We start from the raw sequence: 24,825 nt of genomic DNA on the forward strand, positions 1-24,825 counted from the left end.
ATGGAATCTAGATTTGGCCAAAAGTAACCATAAATATCTCTCCTATTTGTTCAACATATTTGCTACTATGTTTTATAATTTTTGGAGTTTTACTTTGTTAATTGCGGAATTTTGTATCGTGCATAAATTTTTAGGGATTAATTGAATTAAGTAATGTGGATTTTGATGAGGTGCTTAGGCCTATTCTAAGGCTCTAGTGGCCTGTAATTATTAGTGTTGCCCAGAAAAGTAGCAACCCAAGAGGGAGAGTGAATTGGGTTCTTTAAAAGTTTTAGCTAAATTAAACTTTAAGCAAATATATACTTCTAATGAGATTAATTTCAGTGATTGTGTTGTGTATGATATATGCAACAACGGAATTAAAAAAAATAAGCGAAGCTATGTAAGAATTAAATTAGTGCAAAGCAAGTAAGTAAAGCAAGTAAAATGAACAAAACAAGGCACAATACAAATACAACAAATTTATAGTGGTTCAGTGCAATCCCGCACCTACGTCCACTCCCCAAGCTTCCCTTAAAAATTCCACTATAATCCCCCAAATTACAATGCATTTGTTTTACCCTAACTCACAAATAAACCCAGTTAGTTTTTCGGGATCACCAACCAAAATCTTATACCAATTATTTTTCGGGTTCACAATCAACCAAGTTGGTTTCACGAGCTCACCAACCAAACCTATAATATCTAATTCCGAGCATGGACGGACCTTGATCCCAAGTTTCTTTCTCCCAAAGAAACTTGTAAAGAAAACAAAAATACAAGAAGATAGAATTTCAGCACAAATAAAAATAGAAAAATAAACTCTTTAAGCTCGAAGAAGTTGCTGATTGTTTGCTTGATTGAGGCTTGAGCTTCTTTTGTTTGAAGCTTGAGAGGATGTAGAAGAAGTTGGAGAAGATTTCTGTTGAAAGCACACCCAAGATTCTGCACTTAATTCCTCTTTTTTCTCTCTCAAGGATATTCAATGGTCCTCACATAAAATGATGTGTTCCTCTTTTTAATCCTCTTCTATTGGCTCTTCATTAAGTTTGGAAGCTTTTAAATCTTTTTTAGAAGCCAAACTAGCTGTTTCCAGCCATTAGGAAAACAAAACTAGCCGTTAGAAATAATTCTGCATGCTTCTAAAATTCTGCAAACTAGCCGTTAGACTTCGAGTCGACTCGGATAGGATTCGAGTCAACTCAAGCTGTCTGTGAGTCCACTCGAACCTTTTTTCCAAAAATCTGGCTTTCTATCTTTTTTTGAGAACTTCAGCTCGGATATTCGAGTTGACTCCAAGGTCCGCTCGAATTTCTGTGAGTCCACTCGAATTTCTGCATGTCTACTCGAGTTTTCTACCTTTTTTCCTTTGAGTCAACTGGGATGACACTCGAGTCGACTTGAGTGCATGCCGGCTAAAATTCTAGCATGCCAAAATCCTCCTTTTTTCTATTATTCAACTTGAGTCAACTCGAATAAAATTTGAGTCGACTTGGATGACAGCCAATTAAAAAATATTGAATAAATTTCTGTATGAGTGGCTTTTTAACTTCAACTTTTGAGAGCTTCTTCCATCTTGATTTTTATGATCTTTTCCATCATGAAGGCTTCCAAAAACTTCTTATTTGACATTCATTTAGGTGTTTATATCCATTCTTTGAAATGCTTAGCTCTTTCTGAGGGGATTTCTTCTATAAATGATTTCTTCATTTTAACATTTGGCAAATCCTATATTCACTCATGAAACACATGATTAGTATCATAATCATTCAAATTTTGGAATCATCAAAATCAATCATAGGATCAACAATCTCTCCCTTTTTGATGATAACAAAACTTTGAATATATGCGTAATAAAAATAAATAATGTGTTTCAATGCATTTTGCCAATATGTATCATGAAGTAATAAATTAAACATATGAATGCACACTTCATGAATATTCTCAATAATCTTTAATTCATTACACATATTTAGTTCATTACACATATCTCATATACTCATTTCAAAAGAATGTCTCAATTCAAATGAATGAGCATTATGATTTTATCTTAAACATTAATTCATTGAGTTTCTTAAGTATTAATCCTTTAACCATATACTCAACATCACTCTCCCCCTTTTTGACAGCATCAAAAAGCTCATGGGAAGGATTAGAATGATCATCAAAATCAATCAAGTTGAGTTCAAAAGAGTATCAAGTTGAAAGATGTATCGGATTCAGAAAATCAAAATTAATTCAACTTCAAAAATGTATCAAATTCAGAACTTATGACACATCTGCCTTTTTTTAAAAAAACAAATATGCCTTTTTGTTCAAAATATGCTCAAAACTTTTCTTCATTTTCAGAAGTTAAACTAAATTAAGATACTAGCAGCTCTCTCCCCCTTTTTGAATGAATTGGATTCTTTAATCAGATTTTCAATCATACCTCTTTTCTTTGGAATATAATCAATTTATTAATCAGATTTTCAAATTCAAATACTTTATGCTTTAAGAGTTTAAAAAGAATAGAGCTTTTCAAATGTTTGAGCAGTGAAATTAAGCATAACATTTGCTTCAATATTCGTTCTTTCCTTTTCTTAATAAAAATCAGCCATTTAAATTTAGAAAAGTTATGTATCGAGAATGTATCGAGCAAATCAATGATAGTATCAAAATAAATGAGAGTTACATTTTCAAATTCACTTCTTGAGTAAAAATTGCTTTGATACAAATGACATTATAAAAATTTTTCAAGGCGCATCAAAAATTCTATATTATATTTAGATTTTCAAATGAGTTTCAAAATTGAAAGTATGCATCAAAATTAATTTATTTGAAGTAAGAATATGTTTTAAATTCACTTTAACTCCAATTGATGGTTAAGAATGATTAATCAATCAAATCATGTAAATCAAATGGGACAAGCACATGAAGGCTTAAATTGAGAAAAATTATAAAGTAATTGATTGAGAATTTAAGGTTAAAGTTCATTTTTTTTAACTCAAATTAATTAGTATGTTCAATCAAATCAAGCTAGATAATATTCATCAAACAAACATTTCTCCTCCATTTTTAAGAGTAAATATCAGAAAATTTATTTTCTTTTTATAATTTTAGCAATATTTTATCCCCCTATTTTTCATAATTGATGATGAATAATTTTACTATACAATTTTGCTCCCCCTTGTTCTTTCAAATTAAGCACATTTAATATGAATTTAATATTTAAATTCAGATTCTTGATTTTAAAAATGTTTTCAACTAATTTTCTCCTTTTAACATTTTCTCCCCCTTTGCAAACAAAGCCAATTTAAAAATTACAACACAAAAGTGTAAATATTAATTGAGTGAACTAGGCATCAATTAATCCAAATATAAATCAAACATAGCATTCACTCAAGTAGACACAAAATTTTCAAAAATTTAATTTTTATTAATTTCAAAGGATGTTTACAAAGAGTGTTTACAATGATAACAAACATCAGAAAGATCAAAAGATGTAATATGTACATCTATCAAAAAGATTTTCTGGTTAAATTCAGATCTTCCTTTCTGTTAGATGTGTGCCCTAAAAGTCAATCTTGACTGACACATACCTTTTTCTAGGACATGTTTTGTACTTGATGGGCAGTCTTTATAACCAATCATGTCTTATATGTCCATGATTTGTCCTAAAAATTAACAAAGATGATTTTGTATATTCTCAAGGTGTTGAGAATTTGAGACATACATCATTAGTGATTAATTTCTAAATGCTTCCGATCGAAGGATCGTCATGGAGGACAGTGATCAATCCATTCGAGATCGATGCATGGATCACCTCCCTTTAGGACAGATGAGTCTCGAGTCTGTGGTGTAGAGACACTGAGGTTAGAGTGTAGGTGGTTGTTAGAGAACAACTTGCACTGAGCGTGACCAACACGAGAAACCACTTGGATGTCTATTCACTCGTCAGTGATTTTCTCGATGCTGCAGTGGTGTGACTGGTCTTTTGACCTGCGGTGTATTGGCTATTCGCAGCGAGGCTACTTAGTTTGACTGCACATTCTGTTGATCCCTAGCGATTCGGATCCTTGCTATGTATATTGGCTATGTAAGTTCAAGTTCGCTATTTGGAGTAGGATGCACCTAGATGGAATCTATCGACCTTGATAGAAAAGGAGAAGTCCTATGCAATTCGTAAGACTGAGTTTAGAAAATCTCTGGCCAGAGTAAGTGTGAATACTGAAAAAGAATTTCCATGAGATTCACCAATAAACTCGAGTCGAGCCAATCTAGCATATGATTGACGATGGGATTTGACGAGTTCTCCATGACCTCCGTCAAGTCGGGACTCACGATAGAAGGTATGTATCACACGATAACTGCACCTAGAGATTCACTTTTTTGGTCTACTGGGTTGCCGCTACATATTGCTAGATATAACTGATGAATCGTGAGAACTCACTAAGATCATTTTCGGATCAACGATCTTTGTTGAGGTGAATTGGAATCGTTGTAGTCCATCGAAAAGAATTTCGATGATACTGTGATAGAGATCATAATATGTCTCACTACCAGATAGAATAAAATCTGAGGGGTCACACACAAAAGGAGCATGACCTGATCAATGACTTGAATTATATACGAATTATCAATCGGATTGATAGTTTGAATTTTAGAAACTGCTAATTTGTAAGCATTACAATTTTGGCAGCTGCTAATTGTTAGCGCAGGGACTTAATTGCAAATGTTGCATTTTTTTGGGACTGATTAAATTATGAATTAAGTCCTAATTAATTTAAATCAGATTTAATTTAATTAGACTTAATTTAATTTATTGCTAATTGGGTTCAATTATCCAAATCAGATTTGGATTTCAAGCTTGATTGATTCAGACTTGATAGTCTTTTCAAATTCAGCTCGTTTCGGACTCGATTTGAACCCGATTGAAGCCCTATTTGAACCAGAAGAATCATGACTCGAAGAGCCCAAGTCCCCTAGGACTCTCTCTCCAGAATTCATGAAAAGAAGGGGAGGGAGTGCATGAAAATGCGCCCCCTTTTGTTTTCATGTGCGTGAAGAGGAGTTGGCGCCCCACTTTATCTGGGACTCTCTCTCATCCAAATTTTTTTCCTATTTGAATATGATTCCAAATAAGATTAAATCATATCTGATTGGGCATGTAAGGAATTATTTTGTGTGACAAAATAAATTGGAGAAAGTGGGTGTGCGCCAATTATGCACGTGAGATCTTTCCTCCTTTCTTCCTTACATCCAACGCCCATCTTATCTTTGATTTTGGTTTGAATGGCTAAGATCAAAAGAGATAAAATCTTTAAGGGTGTGATGAAGTGGTTGGGATGGGATGGAGCAAGTTTTTGTGCGATAAAAAATTTTTGTGGCATGAGGATTTTGATGTGAAAAGAAAAGAGGCGCTTTCTTTCTTACATCAAAAAACAACTTCCTTCCAATGCCTCCGCCCTTCTCTTCATCCAACGCCCAGATCTGATCGTGATCAGATCTAAGAAGAGAAAAGAGAGAGAAGAAGAGAAGAAGGGTTCTTCTCTTCATAGTGATCTGGTTCAAATCCCGTCGGATCTATGTGTAAGAATTCGTGCAGCGATCTTCTTCTTTAAGATCAAGAAGAAGAAATCTAGATCCAAAGATGAAGAGCGAGATCTGCAAGGTGGTAGCACACCGGTGATCTCGGTGCTCCGATCAAGCGGCTCCGTGTGGATACCAGCAGAGGCCGAGTGCATGCGTGGCTACGATCAAAACTCGGGACATCCGCAGAATCCGAGGTATGGAGATCTGATCTCTGTTATTTTTCTAATCATTTGTTTTTATGTTTCAGATTTCATATCGTGGATACTTGTTCGTATCAAGATCCATGCTACAATTTTCAGATCTGATCTGGTACGTGGTTAGATTAAAAATGTTTTAATTGATTTACTTTCGCTTCCTTATATGTTTAGAAAAATTTTAAACTACACGTATGAAACCATAACGGTTTTTTTAACAATAGTATTAGAGCTAGGTTCTGATACGAACATGAAACCTGATATCTGGTTTGTAGAAATCAGATCTGAAGGTTGGTTAGATGATCACATCATTCTGAAATAAGGTTGTCTTGGCATAACCTCTATTATGCTGAACGGTTGTCCTAAAATGATTTAGAACATCGATTAAAGTTAAATCTGATTTTTCTACATGCTGTAATATGATTACAGGATTATTTTAGATCTGAAATCGTTTCAGATCTGAAATAAATCATGAATTATTCATATCTGAAATTGATTTTAGATCTGAATATTTTAATTAGGGTGTAATTTGGATCTAGTATGGTTGCTGAAATTTTATTACATGCATAGATTCATAGTTATTGTTCATATATTTGACATGTGAAAGATAATTAGATCTGATTTTTAATTGATTACATATGTGATATGTTAGATTAAATTCTTAGTAGCTTAGTAATCGAATTAGGATAATCACCATGGCCATCCGATCATAAGATGATGAAGGGATCAAAGTCCCCTCTCTTGCCCATTCGATGAGTTCTCTCTTATGACGTGTAGGAGTGCCGACTGTGATGTTTCCCAAAAAGATGAACAACGAACGAAAAATTATAATTGTTACATATTTTTAGATTTAAATCAGATTATGCATGTATTTTTTATGTTTTAGATCGATTAATATTATATTTGATATATTGTTTGACATCCGATCTAAAACTTAATTTCTGCAAAATCCTATATCCAAAATCCTAGGCTCTGTTTGCATAAAAACTTGAAACTGTGACTGATATGCCTATGGAGTCGACTTGATTCTCAATTGGGTCGACTCAAGTTGTTGAGATGAGCTGACTCATTTTTGTTGGAGTTGACTCGAGATCCTGATAGGTCAGTTCATTTGCTGATGAGCCGACTCAGTTGTGCAGACTAGGTTTACAGATTTCTATTTGTCTCAATGTGTGCTGACTCACTGTGACAAGTCGATTCGTGTACCAGGGTGAATCGACTCGATTCTGCAAACAACGATATTATATGAGATACAATATAAATGATTTAGATTAGAAAATATTTCGAGATCTAAATCCAAACTCATGTACATAATGCACTTAATTAAGAATTAAGATTTGAAATTATAAGATCTGAAATTACGAATTTAAGATCTAAATTTCAATGCATAAACATGGGCTTTCAAGTATGGGTTGAACAAATTAGGTTTAGAGACTAAACTACAACTAGGATTATTAATTAGATCAGGTTAGAACCCTTTTCGATTTTGAGCAGTTGATCAAACCTAATCAAGAGTTGGTTGGGATTAGGTTAAAGAAGCTCAAAATTGAATTTAGTTGTAGTTGGTCAAATTGATTCACATATGATGTGAATTGATCAAGTCAAGACCGAATTTGGCTCAGTGGTTCGAGCCCGGGTCTATAGGTTAACCTAATTAATTCTAATCAACCAATTTAGTATCTAAGGCAAGTATTAGATGGTGGTTATTTAATTGATTCCGTTGTCTGACCTGGCCAATTTATTGGTGTCTAAGGAAAGCAACGGGGAGACCCCCACTCATCTTTACTTTCCTGGCCATCTTGGGAGATTATATTTTGTATTAGGTTACTTGTTGACCCGAGTTCACCTATGCCAACTAGGTTGGTCAGACATGTAATGTGCTGACCCAAACCATATTAGTCATTACATCAGATGTATGTGACTAATTAGAAGAGATCTGAACTCAAATCTCCTCACTAAATATTAAGTCTACTAGTCTTCCACCGTTGTAGAAATGCGGGTACCTTTTCCGACGTTGATCGTTCTCGACTAATTACAGTAGTTTGGTTGTATTGGAAAAGCACAACCACTCTATTGGCATCAGATGCCCCGGGGTAAAGATGTGGTTGGGCCCAATAACTGTTAGGTGAGGGACCCAATGACGGCTTTGTACTCGCTGGTGAATGATGGGTCGGACTTAACTAAGGAATGTGCCAATAACTGTTAGGTGAGACCATAGGACTTAGAGACCAAATTGCTGCAACGTGCTTAGAGAAGCGTCTGGACAAAATGTTATCCACGCATTGATATACGTATCATCAATAACTGTTAGTTGAGGTGCTGTACATCAATAGGACTGCAGCACCCACTAAAATCTATTATCGCATTAGGATTTCCATTTCTCCACCCGAGTATGAGAGATTCGAAAAAATTAATGAGAGCCTTTTGTTTGTTTTTAAAGTCCCTAGAATAAACTATTACAAGTACAATCATCTAATTAAATCTTTACTCTCTATGATCAATCTTCAGCTTCCAATCTTCTAGCTCGAATCCTAGATATTAACCACTTAACCGAAATCAATTACATATTCTGGCTCATGAATCTAAGAATAGTTCTTAGCTTTTAGAAATTAAGCCATGTTCTTGACCAGGTTAACCCAATGTCATCAACTTGTCCAATCCATAGTCAACGAGCTATACTTGACAAATGGTTGGACATTGACAATTAGGTTAGGTGCTATAAATTGAATTCCATAGTCGATGAGATCCAATATATACATAAGGACATGTAGACTGCCAATGACATGCTAATTCATCTGCAATAGTTGTGAGATGATCAGAGTCGCACAGTGCATGAGATGCGTGATGGATAGTTTGTCCATGATCGATGATCAAGGATATTGAAGAGCTTGAAAGGCTCGACATGACCATGCATAAAAAATTGCTAATAGATTTGATCCTGTAATTTCTAATTCATACGAATAGTTTATGAAATTATTATATGAATAAATATTGTAGCACTTTAACTGAATTGGTCGATATGCTAGTAACTAAGGGACTTTAAAAAGTTCGCAGATATATACCTAAAGAACTTAAAAGAAATATTTACATATCTTCAGAAGGTATGTCGAATTACTCAAAATTGATCTTACGATTTTTTCTTTTTCATTAGACTCTAATGCATATTACACACTTTAATATAAGATCTAAGGAAGGAAGAGAACTGAGAGAAGGTGAAGTGACTCTTTTGAGTCGGCAATGGTGCAAAAGTTGCACTAGGCTGTGAGCACATAATCTCGGTGATTACTGTTTGGATTTAATTTTTATCATTTGTATGATAATGCATTTGTGAAAAATTATTTGAGCAAATAGTGAATGCCATTGGATCTGAAAGATCCAGATCCAAATAACCTGAAGTATATAGATGGTTCTTTTGGCTAGATCATGTATGAGAAAAAATGATTTACTGACTGGAGAACATGGGCCTTTGGACTCATTGACTGTTAAGTCATATCTAGTCTGTGAATCATCTCTTTCAGGATTAATGACCAAACTGTCCTTTATGGGTTAAGTGAATAGGACCACTGAGATACTTGCCCTAGTACACATACGATGTGTATGGCTCATTTGATGAGCAAGACTAGGAGGTTATCACTACATCACCTTTACCAATGAGCATCATGGTATAGGTATGTATGTGAGATACAAATCTGAAAGACTTTGAAAGGTTCAAAGAATTCAGATATGAAGTAGAAAAAATAAATCAAAAAAAATCTTAAAGATACTTCGATTAGATCGAGGATGCAATACCAAATAGGAAATTTGTCGATTATCTAAAGAGAATGGCATAATTTCATGATGGAATTTTTCTTGTACACCTCAGCTCAACGGTGTATCTGTGAGAAGCGATGGCACTATATGAGATATGGTCCAGTCCATCATGAATATCACTAGTTCAATTATTATTTCTTTAGGAATAATATTTAATTTCTGAAATCTAAATTAGGTTTCCTCTAAAGTTGATTTCACCATACCATATGAGGTATGATATAGTGGACAAATTAGAGGATAGATCTGTGAGAGCTCGTTTATGGAGTATCCCAAAAAGATTTGGGATGTCACTTTCTCTTTTCAGTAGTTCACAATGTAATTGTGAGCAATCATATTGTTTTCTTGGAAACAGTGGGAGGATAAACTCAAAGAGAACAAATCTTTGAAGAACAACGAGTCACAAAACCTGTACAACTTATTTAAAATGAGCTAATATATGTAGTACTTCCTCCACCTCGTAGATCTGGTAGGATCTCCAAATCTTTAGAAAAATACTTGATATTCTTACAAAGAATTTAGAGAAAGTATTTCTCAAGGGAGATTGAGAACATAGGGATGATCCCAAAACCTACAATGACGTGACATGAAGAATCATGTAGTTACATGAAGGTCAGTGGGAGGGTCCCATGCTGACCTCGGTTATGATGTAGTTACATATAGAATTTTTTTTTCAAAGACCTAGGTCAAACATACTGGAAATAAAAAGTCTATCGAAACAAATCCTAAAAGGATGTTTGGTTTTCACAGATAAGTACATAGAAGAGATGCTGAAAGGGTTCAACATTAAAACCTTCAAGAGGGATCTGTCATCCCCTTGGGCATAGGTATATGCCATGCTATGTACTCGACTTGGTATATCTTACTGTGAAAGTCATGAGTAGATATTAGTCAAATCCAGGCTTGGAGCATTGGATTGCTGTAAAAAATATTCTCGAGTACTTGAGAAGCACTAAGGGATTGTTCCTCATCTTTGAAAAAAAATTGAGCTAAAAGTGGGAGGATACACTAATATTGATGGTAGAATGTCTACATCAGCATGTATTCTTAAGTTATGTTGGTTTGATATGATGGAATGGTTCCAAACAATTGATCAATGAAAGCTGAATATGCTGTAGATGTGCAGGATGCGTTCTGGTTGTTGTGATAGTTGCAAAACTAAATGTCATACTATTGGATACTTTGACATTGTACTGCAAAGATAATGGTCCATAGCCCTTGCCAAAGAGCCAAGATCTCCCCAGAAGTCCATGCACAAAGAGTAGAGATATACGCGATTACCTCGAGTAGAATACATGGAGGTAAGGAGAGTAAACTCCACATAGAATGTGGTAGGCCCAAGTCACTTAGCCAGCTAAACACCGAAGTCTGTCTTCAGAAGATATGGTTTAGGTATATGGCAGATTGGCTTTAGTGCAAGTAGGAGTTTGTTAGATGTGTGCCCTAAAAGTCAATCTTGGCTGACACATATCTTTTTTTAAGGCATATTTTGTACTTGATGGGCAGTCTTTATAACCAATCATGTCTTATGTGTCTATGATTTGTCTTAAAAATTAACAAAGATGATTTTGTATATTCTCAAAGTGTCGAGAATTTAAAACATACATCATTAGTGGTTAATTTCTAAATACTCCCGATCGAAGGATCATCATGAAGGACAGTGATCAATCCATTCGAGATCGATGCATGGATCACCTTCTTTTAGGACAGATGAGTCTCGAGTCTGCGATGTAAAGACACTGGGATGAGAGTGCAGGTGGTTGTTAGAGAACAACTTGTACTGAGCGTGACCAACACGAGAAACCACTTGGATGTCTACTCACTCGTCAGTAATTTTTCTCGATGCTGCAGTGGTGTGATTGATCTTTTGACCTGCGGTGTGTTGGCTATTCACAGCGAGACTACATAGTTTGACTGCATGTTCCCTTGGTCCCTAGCCATATGGGTCCTTGCCGTATATGTTGGCTATGTAGGTTCAGATTCGCTGTTTGGAGTAGGATGCACCTAGATGAAATCTATTGATCTTGATAGAAAAGGGAAGTCCTATGCGATTCGTAAGACTGAGTTCAGAAAAATCTCTGACCAGATTAAGTGTGAATACTGAAAAAGAGTTTTCACGGGATTCACAAATGAATTCGAGTCGAGCCAATCTAGCATATGACTGATGATGGAGTTTGACGAGTTCTCCATGACCTCCATCAAGTCGGAACTCTCGATAGAGGGATTGTATCACACGATAACTGCACTTAAGGGTTCACTTTTCTGTTCTGCTGGATTGCCACTATATGTTGCTAGACGTCACTGGTGGATCGTGAGAACTCACTAAGATTATTTTCGGATCAACGATCTTTGTTAAGGTGAGTTAGAATCGTTTCAGTCCATCGAAAAGAGTTTCGATGATACTGTGATAGAGATCACGATATGTCTCACTACCAGACAGAATAGAACTTGAGAGGTCATACACAAAAGGAGCATGATCTGATCAATGACTTATATCATATTCGAATTATCAATCAAATTGATAGTTTAAATTTTAAAAACTGCTAATTTGTAAGCGTTACAGTTTTGGCAGCTGCTAATTATTAGCGCAGGGACTTAATTGCATATGTTGCAATTTTTTTTGAGACTAATTAAATTATAAATTAAGTTCTAATTAATTTAAATCAGATTTAATTTAATAAGACTTAATTTAATTTATTACTAATTAGGTTCAATTATCCAAATCAGATTTGAATTTCAGGCTTGATTGGTTCAGGCTTGACAGTCTTTTCGAATTCGACTATTCGATTTGAATCTGATTGAGGCCCTTTTTGAACCAAAAGAACCATGACTCGGAGAGCCCAAGTCTTTTGGGACTCTCTCTAGAATTCATGAAAAGAAGGAGAGGGAGTGCGTGAAAATGCGCCCCCTTTTGTTTTCACATGCATGAAGGGGAGGGGCACAAATAGTTGGCGCCCCACCTTATCTGGGACTCTCTCTCATCCAGATTTTTTTTCCTATTTGAATATGATTCAAAATAGGATTAAATCATATCTGATTGAGCATGTAAGGAATTATTTTATGCGACAAATTAAATGGGAGAAAGTGGGCGTGCACTAATTATGCGCCTGAGATCTTTCCTCCTTTCTTCCTTACATCCAACGCCCATTTTATCTTTGATTTTGGTTTGAATGGCTAAGATCAAAAGAGATAAGATCTTTAAGGGTGTGATGAAGTGGTTGGGATGGGATGGAGTAAGTTTTTGTGCGACAAAAAATTTTTATGGCGTGAGGATTTTGACGTGAAAAGAAGAGAGGCGCTTTCTTTGTTACATCACAAAACAATTTCCTTCCAACACCTCCTCCTCCCTTCTCTTCATCCAACACCCAGATCTGATCACGATCAGATCTAAGAAGAAAAAAGAGAAAGAAGAAGAGAAGAAAAAGGTTTCTTCTTCTCTTCATGGTGATCTGGTTCGGATCCCGTTAGATCTGTGCGAAAGAGTTCGCGCAGCGATCTTCTTCTTCAAGATCTAGAAGAAAAGATCTAAATCCAAGGATGAGCGAGATCTGCAAGGTGCTAGCACACCAGTGATCTCGGTGCTCTGATCAGGCAGCTCCGTGAGGATACTAGCAGAGATCAGGCACGTGCACGACTACGATCAGAACCCAGGATATCCGCAGGATCCGAGGTATAAAGATCTGATCTCCGTTTATTTTTCTAATCGTTTGTTTTTATGTTTCAAATTTCAGATCATGGGTACTTGTTTGTATCAAGATCCATGCTATGATTTTCAGATCTGATCTAGTATGTGGTTAGATTAAAAACGTTTTAATTGACTTACTTCCGCTTATATGTTTAGGAAAATTTTAAACTATGCATATGAAACTACAGCAGTTTTTTTAACACTTTTCATAAGAAATATCAATTAATTAAGTTCATAAAATGTATGAAATTCTTTGAATTTGTCTCAAATGGTATCACATCAAGAGTATATCAATGAAAAATAGATTTGAGACATCATATTCAATTTTTTTGTCAAAAATAAGGCAATAAAATGCAAGGCAAAAATGATACCATTGATTCCAAGAGTGAAAATTTTCTTAGAAAGAAACTTTTTGATACCAATTATGAAAATAATCAATTTTATATCAATTATTTTGAAAATCAGACCAAATAGTCATTTCTTTGAAAGATTTTCTTGATACCAATTGAACTGAAATTTAACCCAAATCATGTTTTCCTTAACAATTCAATACCACTTAAAGATCAATTTGCAAATTTAGCTTGATCCCAATTATTTTAGTTTTGAAGTGATTAAGATGAATCATTTCAAATCAAATAGTTTTGAAAATTTCAAATGATAAATCAATTTAAATTAATATCAGCAAATCAGTCAAAGCAAACCTTAAAGAGTTTTTCGGTTATTCTTCAAAAAGATCATCTCTTCCTTTTCTTAAGAAATATCAAGCAATTAGGTTCAAAAAAAGTATGTTTTGAATTTGTCTCAAATGATATCATATTAAGAATACAGCTGTGCAGAACCAAAATTGACATAAAGATATTCTTCTCTTTTTGTCAAGAATATAAGACAAATAGTAAGCTATCTAATACCAATTGATATAAAATTATCTTCTTTTCAAACATACTTTGCTCTGATACCACTTGTTGCCCAGAAAAGTAGAAACTCAAGAGGGAGGGTGAATTGGGTTCTTTAAAAATTTTTGCTAAATTAAACTTTAAGCAAATATGTGTTGGAAAATATGTCCTAAAGCCAATTGTCTAATTGTAGATGATTAAACTCTCTGTAATTTGTATATGAATTACTAATGAATAAAAGTTATTTTTGGTAAGTTCATTATAAAAGTATATCTTCTTTTGAACTCTTATATTATGATAAAGTCCTTAGAACTATAATATAATCGATAAAAGAGAATTTATCAAATAGTTCTTAAACTTGCTCGCGATCAAATGATATATTATTAACAAAGACAATAACGTTTATCGAGTATAGGTCATTGTGTGCCATATGGATTGGTTGTCCTCTTAACCAAAGAATGTGGAGACACTGGTATGCATACAGGTAAGATATAGGAGTACATCATCACTGAATAGTGACTCACCTGTGGAGCGCTCTGCTACCAAGGGCAGCTCGTGAAGGATATGGGTATAAGTGTCCCTCCGACCTAAGATCACCATGGTGATTTGCGAGTAACTCACCGTGCTTTGGTATCAAACTACCTGTATTTCTAATGAAGTGATGGTAGGCTACTAGATATAGTCAAGTACTTATGAAGTCAGTGTGAGTCAAGATGGGATTGACCCCTCCAGTTTACAGGAGTTAATGCATCACTGTATCTCAATCCAGTAAAACTTTGGCTAGGATAATCCTCATGATTTGTCACAAGATTTAAAAAAAATTGAAATACAATGAGGATGATTAATCCAGGATTGACAATTAAACCCTAGGTCACCTTGAGCATTAGGATCAAAGGGATGAATAATGCAATAACCAAATACCGAGGTTCTTGAATGTGGCTTTGCAATTATTCAATCTATCTGAACATCGGGTATCATTGCTAGATGGTTACTTCGATTAATATATGAAGGGGCTCCTGTACTACCAACTTAGTGTTCGATCCGATAGAGTCATGCATAAAGTCAAACAACGTAGAAAAAAATTGATCGAATATTTATGTGTTCAATTTAGAAGTATGAGACTTGATTGAATATATAGATTTACTTAATTGAGAATTAAGTTATGGATCATACGGAATTAAACACTAACTATATGCAGCTAGCACTGCACATGAGGCACAGATTTGATTCTAGAGATGAATTTGATCAAATCTATGATCCAAGGAATTATGAGAGTTTGGATTCAAGCCCTAATTATTTTAGATCAGATCTAAATTTAATTGGGCTTGATTTTGTTGAGGCTAAATTGGATTAAATATCCAAGTTAGACTTGGATCTAAATCCTAATTAGATTAGGATTAGCAGCCTTTTTGAATTTGATTCGAATCGGATTCAAATTGGATTCAAATTGAGTCCAAACTTGAACCAAATCAGATTTGGTGCACTTAGCTATGATTACCAAGTAATCTCTCACCTATTGGGCTGACCAAGATGGAGGAGAGGGCACTGGAAATAGCCCCCTCCCCTTGGATGTGCGACATGGTGAAGGGAGGCGCAAGTTGGCACCTCTCCTCCTTTCATTAAGAAACCTTATGGTTTAAAGAGTTTGGATTTGATTCGAACCTGGAGGGTCCTATTCCTACCCATGAAAGTGTTTGATTTGATCTAGGAACTCTTGTCTATTTGAGGGGTGTGGAGAAGAGAAAAATCAATCAAGCATTGGTCTAGGAGTGAGATCCTTGGGCAACCCATCTCCTGGGGCATCACCTTCCTGGGCATCTCTCTCTTCCTGGGCATCCTCCCTATCCCTTGTGGTGTGGCATGTAGGCTCCTTCCAAGGCCTTAAGATCAGATCTCAAGGCTCTCCTTCTTCCCTCTAAAGAAGAGCTTCATCTCTCTCTCCTACGTTGGTTGGCGTGCGAGGAAAGTAGAGGGTCTGGACATCCAGATCTCACGAAGTGACTCGATTCAAGAATCAATCAACCCTGATTAAATCTTCTGCTGCGAATCAAGATAAAATTTCATAAATGTTATGCAAATTTTAATTCCTAATCTATTCAAGTTTTTTCCTGGCAACCGATGCGATTGGATAATTTTTTTTTCAACTGATATCAAAGCCAGATTGTATGTCATGATTGCATAGTCTAATTTTTGAATTTTTCTGATTTTTTCTGATCTGATTTTGAACCAAAATTTTTGATATGATTAAACCTTGTTTTGATCTGATATTCTCTGTATATTTTCAATCTGGTTTTGACCAGATTATCGGATCGAAATCAGCCTCTAAAAATGATATATTAAAAATCTATTTTAGTAGAGTTTTCTGTGCAGTTTTTTGCTCTGATTTAAAACCTGATTATGCATGGATTTAAATCTGTTTTGATAGATTTTTTTGGATGTATTTTAATTAGAGAATTGATGTTTGAATCAGGCTCAGATCTGAATCTATTTGACAGAATTTCAGATCTGACATGAGCAAAGTATCTACATATATTTGATCATATCTCAAATCAGAATTTTTCTATGCAATCATACATATATTTTTTGAATAGATTTCTTTGTTTTTCTAGATCTGAAATTAATGATTCATGTGATGATATGATTAAGGTTTAGATCTGAAAAATTTAATGTTGTAGTAACGATCTAATTAGACTAGATAAAAATTCTGCATATTATCATATTATAAATATGATATGGACCAGAATTTTTCTTTTACATATGTGATATGTAGTATTGAATTGTTCTTAGTAACCAAGTACTCGAAATTAAGTTGATCACCATGGCCGTCTGGTCAAAAGAACTAGGGAATAAATTCCCTCTCTTGCCCAATCAATGGATTTTTTTTTATGATGTGTAGGAGTGCTGATGTGATTATATCTCATGTAGAAGAAATGTGAAAAAAACCCTAGAATTGTTCTAATCATAAATAAGTTTAGATTAGGTCTAAAAATTTTATGATTTATTTTTTTTGCTGTTTTATGCAAAATATTCAGATCTGAAAATTAGTTTTGTAATCTGAAATTAATGACATATGATGTAAGGTTTTGCATGAAATTTTTTGTAAAATAGTTTTACAAGTTGAAATTATTTCAATATAGAATTTCATATACTTAATTATGAATTAAGATATGATTATCAAAAGATCTAGATTTGAGAATTAAAGATCTTAATATACCTCATAAATCGTTAGAGCTATGGGTTAGTTTCAATCAGGTCATCTAACCGGATTAGACCTAGGATTAGTAACAAGTATGGACCAAATAGAGAAATTGATTCAATTTAATCAATAGTTGAATTAGATTATGTCAACATTTCTCTAAGATCAACCTCAATAGTTGTAGCTTGATCAAGTCCATATTTTTGACCATACCAAATGGACCTGATTGTGGCTCAGTGGTTGAGCCCAAGTCCTTTGACTGATCAAATCGAAACTAATCGACCAATTGGTGTCTAAAGTAAGTTCAACAGTATGACCATTGGTTTTTAATTGGGGGCGTGCTTACCTGGCCTATATGGTGTCTAAGGCAAGCATTGGCTACCCTCCCATCGATCTCACTTACCTAGCCAATTTGATAGATTATGTTAAGATTAGGCCACTGAATGATTCGAGTTGATCCATGCCATTAAGGTTAATTAGTGTAACTGATTCAGGTGTTCTTGAGCCAGCTTATTTCTTGTCCCTTTTGATGACTTGGTGAAGTCAGTAGGAGGATCATTGAAATGCTGGTTAATCTCTTTTCTTTATTTTTAAATCAATTAATTAAATCTTCTAAATTATTAGATCCTTAAAATGACAAAGTTATGGGGATAACTAGTTCATAGCCTTCCATTAAGGTGCATGATAATAGGTCCAGTATTCTAAATAAACATTGGAGGCACAAACGCATGGTGTTTATTGGGTATTGGAATTATAATTCATCATATGACGACTTTGTTGCATTTTTCAAATCAATGGTCAAGTTGGCCAAGCAAACTCAGACCTGGGCATTCGTTTGTTAGATGCACTGGGTATGATCATGTTAATGGTTGGACCTAAACAGAATTTTCAGTGAAGGTGCAAACGTCTGCTGAAGAGATGCCTAAGGCAAAATATATTACTAAAGATTGTTTGAAGAAACAATTGGTTAAGAACCTACCTATAGATGCATAGGGGTTGGCTGAGGAAACTCGGATCCGTATGCAGTCTATGTGAATTTTAATACCTATTAAGAAATTAATGTAATTCCTCGAATTGAAAGTAGAGACTACCAATTCGTATAAAATAATGGGAGAATTTTTAGACTAAAATCCAAATCTTTAGGATTAAATAATTCATATACTAATAAGTCATGTGTTTTTTTTTTAGAAATGGCTAATACTTTATCGCTCCGCTTGCTGTTCGACAATGACAAGCTCACTGGACCTAATTTCGATAGTTAGTATCGAAAGCTCAAGATTGTCTTAGAGCATGAAAGGATCTTGTATGTATTTACAGATCCGGCACCTGAGGAGCCCGCTCCGAACACTATTGGTGTGATCAGAGACACTTACCAGAAGTGGCTTAACGATCGAGTCACTGTGTGTTGCATTATGAGGACAGCTATGAACGACGAATTCAGTCGAAAATTTAAGGATGCTCAGTCGGAGAAAATTTTTCAAATGTTGAACGAGTCCTTTGGCACTCTTGATGACGTTGAGAGGCATAAAACGTCTTGTGCTGTCTTCAGCGCACAGATGAGAGAAGGGATGCCGGTCACTGATCATGTATTGTACATGATCGAGCAAATCGAGCGCCTGAGCAAACTTGGATTTTCCTTGCATGAGTAGCTAGAGAAAGATGCGATCCTGAATTCTTTACCCAAGTCCTACCTACCCTTTTTTAGTCATTATAGAATGACTAAATCTGTAGTAAACTACTATGGTTTGCTAAGATTACTGCAGACTTTTGAGAAGGAAAACCAGCTTCAAAAGGAGCCGGTGAATATGGTGGGTGGTTCTTCTTCTGGGCATCGTCCTTTTAAGAAAGGGAAGAAGAAGAACAAAAAGATGCAGTGTACTAGGGCTCCAAAGTCCAATTAGAGCAAGAAGTCAAAAGTTGACAAGAGCCAGACAGAGTGCTTCTTCTGCAAGAAGCAGGGTCACTGAAAGAGGAATTGTCCTCAGTATATAGCCTCCCTTGACTCCAACAGGCCGAACAAGAGAAAGCAGCAATCTGTTGCGGGACAAGATACTTATATGATAACTCCTTGTAATTTCTGTGTGTGATACTACTATCTGGGTATTGGATACTGGAAGTCCAATTAATATTTCCAATTCATTATAGGGACTTCAGGTCAATAGGAAATTTTAAGACGGCGAACGGTTCCTGAACATTGGAGATGGAAGTCCTGTTCCAGTTCTAGCTCTGAATAAAATTTTGTCTTTTTCCTTTCAGTCGACTCGAATGAAATTTGAGTTGACTCGGATGATAGCCAATTGAAAAATGCTGAATAAATTTCTGCATGAGTGGCTTTTTGACTACAACTTTTGAGAGCTTCTTTCACCTTGATTTTTATGATCTTTTCCATCATGAAGGCTTCCAAAAAGTTCTTGTTTGAGGTTCATTTAGGTGCTTAGATCCATTCTTTGAAATGCTTAACCCTTTTTTGAGAGGATTTCTTCTATGAATGATTTTTCATTTTAAGCATTTGGAAAATCCTATATTCACTCATGAAACATATGATTAGTATCATAATCACTCAAAATTTTGGAATTATCAAAATTGATCATAGGGTCAATAGTTAGGTGTTGATGAGGATTTGGTTTGAGTGGAGTGTCTTTGTTGGACACTTGGACTTATCATGTTTGATAAACAACCCTCTATCTAAGCAAGCATCTTGGTAAATAACCCTTTATCTGGGTGAGTTGTCACTCCATTTTTTTTAAATCACATCCTTGCCAACTAGTTTGTAAGGTATTTGAAATAATATAACTATTGAGTACATGTGACTATCCATCTACCTTGATTTCTCATATAAAATATCTATGTTAGATCTTTAGAATGTTTTATAACTGAGAACCGCTGCTACATGAAACTTCTTTTTGAAATTATGTGCATTAACCTCCATTAAAATACATCTATGATAATTAATTCGTAAATACTTTGAAATTTTGGATTTTAAGTTATGAGATGCTTCTATTGACTAAAATGCATGTATTTCTAGTAAATGCTAAGAGTTTCAAACTATGTTGGTTTGTATTATGCTGAGCCATTATAGAGTCAACATAGAGCATTGGTTGGAATAAGATGCATACCACTGCTAGCACATCTTTGTGTCGGTGCTCTTATTTTGTCACGTATCATGCTTGTTAATTGTTATGATATGTACTATATTTGCTAGCTATTGGCATGAAACCAAAACTTAATTTCAACTTTTGTTTGAGCAAAATAAAATTAGATTAGGAAAGTGAAGTTTGTGACACTGAAACTCTTGGATATCTTTGAAAACTATGTGCATTCGTAATTATACATTTTATTATGTTTAAAGGAGATAATGGAATTATTGGAGATCTTTGCATGAAACCATGCATGTTTGTCAAATTTTGGAAACTCTTTGGATACTTATATTCGATTTGAGGATTTGATAAACTATTTGAGCCATCATAGTTAGTTGGAAAATATGATAAAATTGTAGTTGTAAAAAATTGAATTTTGTGCATGTTGAGAGAGAAGGGAAAATGAAGGAAATAATTCTAATTTTCAGAAGTTGTGTTTCTTCCAATGTATGTGTCAAAATTTAAATACAATGAACCACAAAAGAATGGTAAGTATGACTATACAAAAGTGGTAAGTGTGGCTATATAAATATAGTAAACAATTATACAATAAAAGGAGAGAAATCAAAAGAAAATATTCAAAGATAGTACTGCTGGTTGTGACAAATTTTCTTGATAGATTTTTTTATTTGTCAGGATCATAGTTGACCTTTGATTGTCGAGATCTTGGTTTGATTCCATCCTTCCTAGCTTGATTCTATAAGATCATTATGATTTTTGGCTTATTCTATCAGATTTGCTTGAGATTTGTGGGATTTTAACAATTTCTGTCAACACTCTCCCTCAAGATGGTGTATGTATATCCCTCGTACCTATCTTGCATACAAAGGAATGAAACAATCTACTGCCAAGCCTTTTTATAAAAACATTAGCTAACTAATTTTCAAAACTTACACAATATCTAGAATCCCAACATTCAACTTTTCTTTGATGAAATGTCGATCAATGTCAATATGTTTTGTATTATTATGTTGAACTGGATTGTGAGCAATGCTAATGGCTGCCTTGTTATCACAATATAATAACAGTGGCTTTTCTTCAAGTAGTCATAACTCTTGCCAAGGATTTAAGTCCCGTTGGGATGGGGGCCGCCGTCCCGACTGTTCCGTCCCATTTCTCTGTGATTCCGGCATCTAGGACGGGTGCGGGACCTCGAAACGAGCATCTGGCCTCTGGCCTCTATCCCAACCATCCCGCTTTGTTCCTAGCCGGATCACGCACTGGTACAGCCGTCCTGATCGAGATAGACACTGTTTTCCTATTTCGATTGATGAATCGGGAGGGAGGACTGGAAGAGAACGGGAGGGAGGGAGCGGTACTGACCCTTTTCGCCTATTGCCGTTGTCATCGTCATCAGAAGGGAGGAGTACAGTCGAGAGGGAGGAACCGGGAGAAGCACGGACGGGAGGGAGTAGTTGCTCAGGGAGAAGGGAGGAGAGGGGAGAAAGGAGGAAAGAGGCGTTCGGATCTCCGACGAGGAAACAAGGAAGAAAGGAGGGAGGAGGGACAAGTGGAGGAATGGCCGATCCATCGAAACCCTCTCGCCATTTTCACCTCTTTCGACCTAATGCCAATTATAAGGCCCACGCAAATCTCAAAGCATCGAACGGCCTGTGCTTTCCCTTGTGCGTGTATTGGCTCCGCGAGTGCATGATTCGAATATGCGCTCATAAATCTGTGAGCATGTGATCGTTCTCTGTGCACGCCTGTGCGTGATTCGATCGGCACTTGCGCGTGACCGATTCTGCCCCACCCACATGACTCCTAGAGCACTCGGTGGAATGTTTACTTGTCCTTCACGCGTGGCTTTTTGATTATACACATCCAACGGTCTTCACAACATCCAATGGTCTTCACAGCATCCAACGATCTTCACAACGGTCTTCACAATGGTACAATTTAATTCCTATAAATTCTTACATCCAGCTCTCAGTTTTCATATCCACAACATTCAATGAATTCTTATGAATGAATGTATTTTTTTTGAGCATTTCGGAACCTTATCTGAGAAAGGAGAGGAAGGGAGATTCTGCAATTCATACAGCAGACGTAGAAGGATTTGCCAATGATATTTCTACTCCCATCCATTATTTTTATATTTCATGCTTATTGTCGAATAATTTTTTTTTTATTTTTAGTAAATAAGCTGATAATCTGATATAAAAGTGTGCCCAATAGTTTTACAGCACTGCCCTGCCACTGTGAACCATACCCTTGATCCATATAATCAACCAAATATTTTCGAGATATTGGCGCTAAATATTATAAAATATTTATAAATAATAAAAATATATTTTAAAGATTACAAAAAATCCTAAACGTAAAAATGGATAGATAACTGGATATAATAAATATAATAAATAATTAAGATAAATTTTAGTAATTATAAAAGTTTGTAGAAATTATAAAAATATATTACAAACCTAGAAAGGATACATAGTGAATGTAATAAATATATTAAATAATTAAAAAAATTATTAATTATAAAATATTTAAAAATTATAAAAACATATCAACGGCATTATAAAAATCCTAAGCACAGAGATGGATAGGTAATTGAATACAATAAATAATTATTAATTTTAATTTTTTGAAACTAGATGGATCTCAAAAGCAAGTAACAGAAGGATCCAGATATTGGGTGGCATTTTGAAAAAATGGGGAAGGATCGGCATCAATGGAAATTTAATTACTGTATTAGAAAATAGAGGTGGAGTCATCCGATTGAAGCAACAAATAACTAAGCTCAAATTATATGGGTTACAGCTTTTTCATCAAACTTTGATACTTTTATTTTATCAAATACTTGTGGATGCATCAAGTATGAGAAATCTTTGCTTCGTAATCAACAAATGATCTTCAATAACCTAGAAGATCATAATGCATTAGAGCGTTACTATTAGATAGAACTGATCTATTATAAATATATCACTTTTAAAGTTCAAATACATTTAAACAACAAATAGACCAGTAAAACTTCAAGATAAATTTAAAAAAATACTATCTATATATATAAAAGGATATCCTAAGTGCGTACCGGGATGCCTGATCGGGACGGCCACCAAGATGGGGCGGGACGTTGGGCGTCTCATTCCGAGAGAAAATCAGGACACCCCCATCCCACGGGATTTAAAATCTTGACTCTTGCATTAGTATTTGGAGCCACAAAAGCTCACAAACACCTTGTGCCATAGCTCTGTACTTTGGTTCTGCAGTTGACCTTACTACTACACTGTTTCTTGCTCGTTCAAGAACTAAATTGCCACCAACAAATGAACAATATCCTGTTGTGGACCTTCTATCATTAGAAAATCCCACCCAATCAACATCAATAAAAGCTTCTATTTTTAAGTGGCCATGATTGAAAAAAAATAAACCTTTTTCAAAGCCAGATTTTAAGTATCTCAGAATATGGAAAACCACGTCTAAATGAGTAGTTCGAGGATCATGCATGAATTGACTCACCAGGTTTACAACATTAGCTATGTCAAGATGTATATGTGAAAGATAAATTAGCCTCCCAACCAATCTCTGATACTGTCTCACATCTACTGCTTCTCTAATGCCTTTTGGCTTATGATTAGCTTCAATAGGTTTGCACCCTAACATGCCAATTTCTTCAAGTAAATCTAGGACATATTTCCTTTGAGATATAAAGATACTTTTCTTGAACCTTGCAACTTCTATTCCAAGAAAATACCGAAAACTATCCAAGTCTTTGATCTCAAATTCCATAGCCAAGTAGTGTTTTAAACTGGTCATTTCTCCTTGGTTGTTTCCTATCACAACTACATCATCAACATACACAATGAGAATTGTAACTTACCCATATAATGTTTGATGAACATAGTATGATCTGCATTGCTTTATCGATAACCAAAAGCTACCATGGCTCTACTGAATCTATCAAACCATGCTCTAGGTGATTGTTTTAGGCCATATAAAGCTTTCTTCAATCGACAAACTTTTCCTTCAGTTTTCTAATCTTCAAAGCCAGGCGGAATCTCCATATAAACCTCTTCTTCCAGATCACCATGTAAAAAGGCATTCTTTACATCAAATTGCTGCAACTCCCAATCAAGATTAGCTGGACATGATAAAAGAATACGAATGGAATTCATCTTTGCAAGAGATGCAAAAGTTTCTTGATAATCTATTCCATATGTCTGAGTGAACCCCTTGGCTACCAGTCGAGCTTTGAATCTCTTGATGGATCCATTGTTAGTTAATACCATATCTCCTACCATAAAAGTGTGGATAATGTATACCATAAAAATATGTTGGTAATATTCTCTAGAATATTACCATATTCCCTACCACAAAAGTGTAGGTAATGTATACCATAAGTGATTAGGTAATA

At 35.1% G+C, this 24,825-nt stretch overlaps 1 protein-coding gene across 4 annotated transcripts in view; it reads right to left on the reverse strand.

Annotated features, from left to right (window-relative positions):
- LOC105032498 (CSC1-like protein At4g02900) overlaps positions 1-24,825 on the reverse strand; it is a 120,055-nt gene that overhangs the window by 79,157 nt on the left and 16,073 nt on the right. The window lies entirely within an intron of this gene.

Source organism: Elaeis guineensis, chromosome 7 (assembly GCF_000442705.2).
Source record: "Elaeis guineensis isolate ETL-2024a chromosome 7, EG11, whole genome shotgun sequence".
Taxonomy (NCBI): domain Eukaryota; kingdom Viridiplantae; phylum Streptophyta; class Magnoliopsida; order Arecales; family Arecaceae; genus Elaeis; species Elaeis guineensis.